The sequence below is a fragment of the Diceros bicornis genome, chromosome 14 (assembly GCF_020826845.1).
Source record: "Diceros bicornis minor isolate mBicDic1 chromosome 14, mDicBic1.mat.cur, whole genome shotgun sequence".
Lineage (NCBI taxonomy): Eukaryota > Metazoa > Chordata > Mammalia > Perissodactyla > Rhinocerotidae > Diceros > Diceros bicornis.
In genome coordinates, this window is record NC_080753.1 from 63,735,934 (window position 1) to 63,741,859 (window position 5,926).

General features: G+C 33.9%; 1 pseudogene; it reads left to right on the forward strand.

Moving 5' to 3' along the window:
- The first annotated feature begins 799 nt into the window (after nucleotides 1-799).
- On the forward strand, nucleotides 800-1,247 carry LOC131413393 (small ribosomal subunit protein uS12-like; annotated as a pseudogene).
- Nucleotides 1,248-5,926: the final 4,679 nt, after the last annotated feature.

A 5,926-nucleotide genomic window follows, 5' to 3' on the forward strand; every position in this document is an offset into this window, starting at 1 on the left:
AAAGAATTAATACTAATTCTATGCAATCTCTTCCAGAAAATAGAAGAAGGAATACTTCCCAACTTATTTGATGAAGCTAGTATTATTCTGATACCAAAACCAGAAAAAGAGAGTACATAAAAAAAATACTGATCAATTCCGTTCATGACTATACATGAAAAAATCCTTAACAAAATATTGGCAAATAGAATTCACCAATATATAAAAATAATTATATACTATGACCAAGTAGGATTTATTCCAGTGATATGAATATTATACTGGTTAAATATTCAAAAATCAATCAATGTAACCCACTATATTAACATGCCAAAGAAGAAAAAATTATATGATCAAATCAATCAGTGAAGAAAAGGCATTTGACAAAATCTGAAATTCATTATGATAAAAACTCTCAGAAAAACAGGAATAGAGGAGATCTTCTTCAACTTGATAAAGAGTATCTACAAAAACTGTACCACTAACATTATACTTAATCATGAAAGACTGAATGCTTTCCTCCTAAGATCAAGAACAAGGCAAGAATGTCTTCTCTCTCAACTCTTAGTCAACAAGTACTGGAAGTTCTAGCCGGTGCAATAAGGCAAGAAAATGAAATAAAAGGCATACAGATAAGAGGAAAAGAAATAAAACTGTCCCTATTTGTAGATGATATAATGGCCTATGTGGAAAATCCTAAGGAATCTACAAAAACTCCTAAACTAATAATACTAATAAGCTAACAAACTAATAAGAAAGTTTTGCAAGACCAACGTGTAAAAATCAACTGACTTCTGCTCAGGCCTGTGGCGCTGGCAGGATGGGCAAGCATTGCGGTCTTTGTACTGCCAGGAAGCTCTGTAGCCACCAACAAGATCAGAAGTAGCATGATAAACAGTATAAGAAAGACCATTTGGGCTCAGCCCTAAAGACCAACCCTTTTGGAGGTGCTTCCCCTGCAAAGGGAATTGTGTTGGAAAAAGTAGGGGTTGAAGCCAAACAGCTAAATTCTGCTGTCAGGAAGTGTGTCAGAGTCCAGCTGGTCAAAAATGGCAAAAAAAAAAAAAAACAAAAAACACAGCCTTTTTACCCAATGATGGTTGCTTGAATTTTATCGGGTAAAATGATGAAGTTCTGGTTGCTGGATTTAGTTGCAAAGGTTATGCTATTGGTGACGTTCCTGGAGTCTGCTTTAAGGTTGTCAAAGTAGCCAATGTCTCTCTTTTTTTTTTGCCTTATTCAAAGGCAAGAAAGAAAGACTAAAATGATGAGTTTCGATGGTGAAAACATGGTAGTAATAAATTTTCATATGCCAAAAAAAGTCAACTGTATTCTCTATACTAGCAACTAACATGTAGACATCAAAATTAAAAATACAATTCCATTTATAATTGTTAAAAGATAAGAAATACTTCAGTGTAAATATAACAAAACATGTACAGAACTTGTATTCTGAAAACTACAAAATCATAATGAAAGAAATTAAAGAGAACTAAATAAATGGAGAGACATACCATGTTCGTAGATCAGAAGATCCAACATAATAAAGATGTCAATTCTTCCCAAGTTGATATTTGTAGTATACTGAATAAAGTCCCCAAAGATACCCATTTCTTAATTCTTAGAACTTGTGAACATTACCTTATATAGAAAAAGGAATTTTGCATATGTGATTAAACTAAGGATACTGAGATTGGGAGATTATTCTGGATTATCTTGTGGGTCCTAAATGTAGTCCCAAGTGTTCTTATAAGGAGTCAGAGGAATATTTGACACAGAAGGGAATGTAGGAGATATGATGATGGAAGCAAGAGGTTGGAGTGGTGTGCTTTGAAGATGGAGGAAGAAGTCACAAGCCAAGGAATGCAGACAAACACTAGAAGCTGAAACAGGCAAGGAAACACATTCTCCCCTCACTGCCTTCAAAAGTAACCAGCCCTGTTGATATCTTGACTTCAGCCTAATGAAACTGATTTCAGACTCTGTCTACCAAAACTGTAGGAGAATAAATTTGTGTTGTTTTCAGCTTGTGGTAATTTGTTACATCAGCAATAGAAAACTAATACACAGGTTTAATGAAATTCCTACCAAAATCCCAAAGATATTTTTTAGGTATAGATAAGCTTATTCTAAATTTATATGAAAAGGCAAAGAAATTAGAATAGCTAAAAACATTTTGAAAAGAAAAATAAGTATAAAAAATTAATCTACCCAACTCCATGAGTCCTTATATACCTACAGTAATCAAGACTGTGTGGTGTTAGGGGAGGATAGGCTCATAAATCAATGGAACAGAACAGAGAACACAGAAGTTGATGTGCACAAATATGCCCAACTGATTTTTGACAAAGGTGCAAAAGCAATTCAATAGAAGAAGGATAGCCTTTTCAACAAATAGTGTTTGAGCAAGTGGACATCGATAGGCAAAAAAAAAAACTAACCTTGACCTAACTCTCACATCTTATACAAAAATTAACTAAAAATAGATAATAGACTTAAATGTAAAACTATGAAACTTTTAGAAAAAAGCATAAGAAAAACCTTCAGGAACTAGGGCTAAGCAAAGAGTTCTTAGAATTGACACCAAAAGGATGATCCATAAAAGATAAAAATGGTAAATTGGACTTCATCAAAACTAAAAACTTTTGCTATGTGAAAGCCCTCTTAAGAGAATGAAGATATAAGCTAAAGAATGGGAGAAAATATTTGAAAACCACATATCTGACAAAGAACTAGTATCTATAAAGAACTCTCAAAACTCAACAGAAAAAAAAAAACAATCCAATTAGAAAGTGGACAAAAGTCGTGAACAGACGTTTCACCAAAGAGGATATAGATGGCAAATAAGCTCATGAAAAGACATGCAATATCATTAGCCGTTAGAGAAATGCAAATTAAAACCATAATGAGACATCACCACACAACTATCAGAATGGCTAAAATAAAAAATAGTGACAACACCAAATGCTGGTGAGAATGCTGAAAAACTGAATCACTCATACATTGCTGGTGGTAATACACAATGGTACAAAACAGTTTGGCAATTTCTCAAAAAAGCTAAACATGCAACTACCGTACAACCCAGCAATTGCACTCCTGGGCATTTATCTCAGAGAAATGAAAACTTATGTTCACACAAAAACCTGTACATAAATGTTCATACAGCTTCATTTAAAATAACCTCAAACTGGAAACAATCCAGATGTCCTTAAATGGGTGAATTGTTAAACAAATTGTGAGGCATCCATACCATGGAATACTACTCAACAATTAGAAAAAGAAAACAACTATTGATACATGCAATAACTTGGATGAATCTCTAGAAAATTATAGTGAGTAAAAAATCAATCTCAAAAAGTTGCATACTATGTCATTCCATTTATATAAAATTCTTGCAACGGAAGAGATATAGAAACGGGGAACAGATTACTGGTTGCCAGGGGTCAATGAGGGTAGGGGGAGAGAAGTGGGTGCAGCTATAAAAGGGCAACAGGAAGGATCTTTGTGGTGATGAAAATACTCTGTATCTGATACTCTCAGTGTCAATATCCTGGTTGTAATATTACACTACAGTCATACATTGCTTAACCATGAGAATACATTCTGAGAAATGCGTCTTCAGGCAATTTCATCCTTGTGCGAACATCATAGAGTGTACTTACACAAACATAGATGGTATAGCCTACTCTACACCTAGGCTATATCGTACTAATCTTATGGGACTACAGTCGAATATGAGGTCCATCATTGGCCAAAATGTCATTATGAGTTTTGCAAGATGTTACCATTGGGAGAAACTGAGCAAAAGCTACATGGAATATCTGTGTTATTTCTTATAACTGCGTGTGAATCTACAATTGTCCCAAAATGAAAATTTTAATTAAACAAATAAAAGCAAGTCAGGATTTCAAGTTTTAGCTCTGATATGTAAAGACCTAAGAAGCCATCATTCCCACAATTACAACAAGAAAAAGCTAAACAAACTGAAAATCAGTCACTTTTCTAGGACTCATCAGAGAACTGAGGTTTGAGTAAACAACCACCCCAATAGGCACATCCAGAGAAACACAGCCAAGATCTGCTTACCAGAGCAAAAGCTGTCAAAGCCATAAACTAGTAGAAACATTTATATAGTAATTTTGATGAATTATGGAGGTTGAGCATTAACTAGAAAAAGAGTGAGAAACTCCTGGAGGGTCACAGTCTTAGGTTGGCCACCACACTTTCATGGACTTTATCTCTAAGTATACTACCAGTTTTCCAAGATGAAGATCCAAGAAAGATCCCTTCTTGGCTCTGGCATGGGGAGGGGAAGAGCAATCATGTTGACATACACCCAGAGCTTTCTCCTTTGTTAAATGGGAAAAAATATAGTCAACAGGGGTACAAAGTTCAAATGTAATGAATATAAACAGTTACAAGCATGACAGATATTGATCCAACTATATCAATATTCATTTTAAATATGAATGGTCTAAATACATCAATTAAAACACAGAGATTGTCAAAGTGGATAAAAAACAAGACCCAAATATATGTTGTCTACAAGAAACTCACTTCAAGTATAAATTCAAATAGGTTCAATGCATATGGGTAGGGAAAGATACACCATGCTAACACTAATCGAAGAAAACTCAAGTAACAATATTAATTCATACAAAGCAGAGTTGAGAACAAGGAATATTATCAGGGACAAAGAGGAGCATAATATAATGATAAAGAGATTCTTCAATTTTCCAAGAAGACATAACAATCCTAAAAGTTCATGCACCTAACAAAAATACATAAGGCAAATGGGCAAAACTTAAAGGAAAAATTGACAAAGACACTATTATAGTTGAAGACTCTAACAGTCTCCTGTCAGTAATTGATCAATCAAGCAGGCAGAAAATCAGTAAGCATATAGATGAATTGAACAGCACTATCAATCAACTTTATCTAATTGACATTTATAGAAGACTCCATCCAACAATAGCAGAATATTTGTTCTTCTCAAATGCGCATGGAGCATTCACCAAGATATACCACATTCTGGACCATGAAGTACTCTTTAACAAATTTAAGAGAATAGAAATAGTACAAAGTGTGCTGTTAGACCACAATGGAAATAAACTAGAAGTCGGCAACAGAAAAATAGCTAGAAAAATCCCCAAATTCTTGAAATTTGAAGAACACATTAATAAAATAACCCATAGGTTAAAGACGTTTCAAGAGAAATTTTTAAATATTTTGAACTAGATGAAAATGAATATATCAAAATTTGTAAGATGTAGTGAAAGATGTGCTTAGAGGAAAATTTATAGCATAAAATGCATACATTAGAAGAGTGTTAAAGTCAATTACTTAAGACTCCACCTATGGAAACTGAGAAAGAAGAGTAAATTAAGCCTACAGGCAGCAGAAGAAAAACTTTCTAACTCATTCTGAGGCCAGCATTACCTTATTCCAAAATAAAATGCAGAGAAGATAAAGAAAAGAAAACTACAGACCAATATCTCATAAACATAGACACAAAAATCCCCAGCAAAATATTAGCAAATCAAATCTGACAATGTATAAGAACAATTACGCACCACGATCAAGTGGGATTTATTCCGGATATGCAAGACTGATTCAATATCCAAAATGCAACTAATGTAACCCACCACATCAACATGCTAAATCATATGATAATATCAATTAGCACAGAAAAGCATTTGACAAAATCCAAAATGCATTCATGATAAAAAAAAAAAAAAAAACCTCTCAGCAAGCTAGGAATAAAGGAGAACTTCCTCAACTTGATAAAGAACATTAACAAAAACTCTAGAGATAACATAATACCCAATGGTAAGAAACTAGATGCTTTCCCCACATGAATCAGTACCAAGACAAGGCAAAAGAGAGTCCTCTCTCACCATTACTATTCAGCATGGAAATCCAACTTGAAATCCTAGCTAGTGCAATA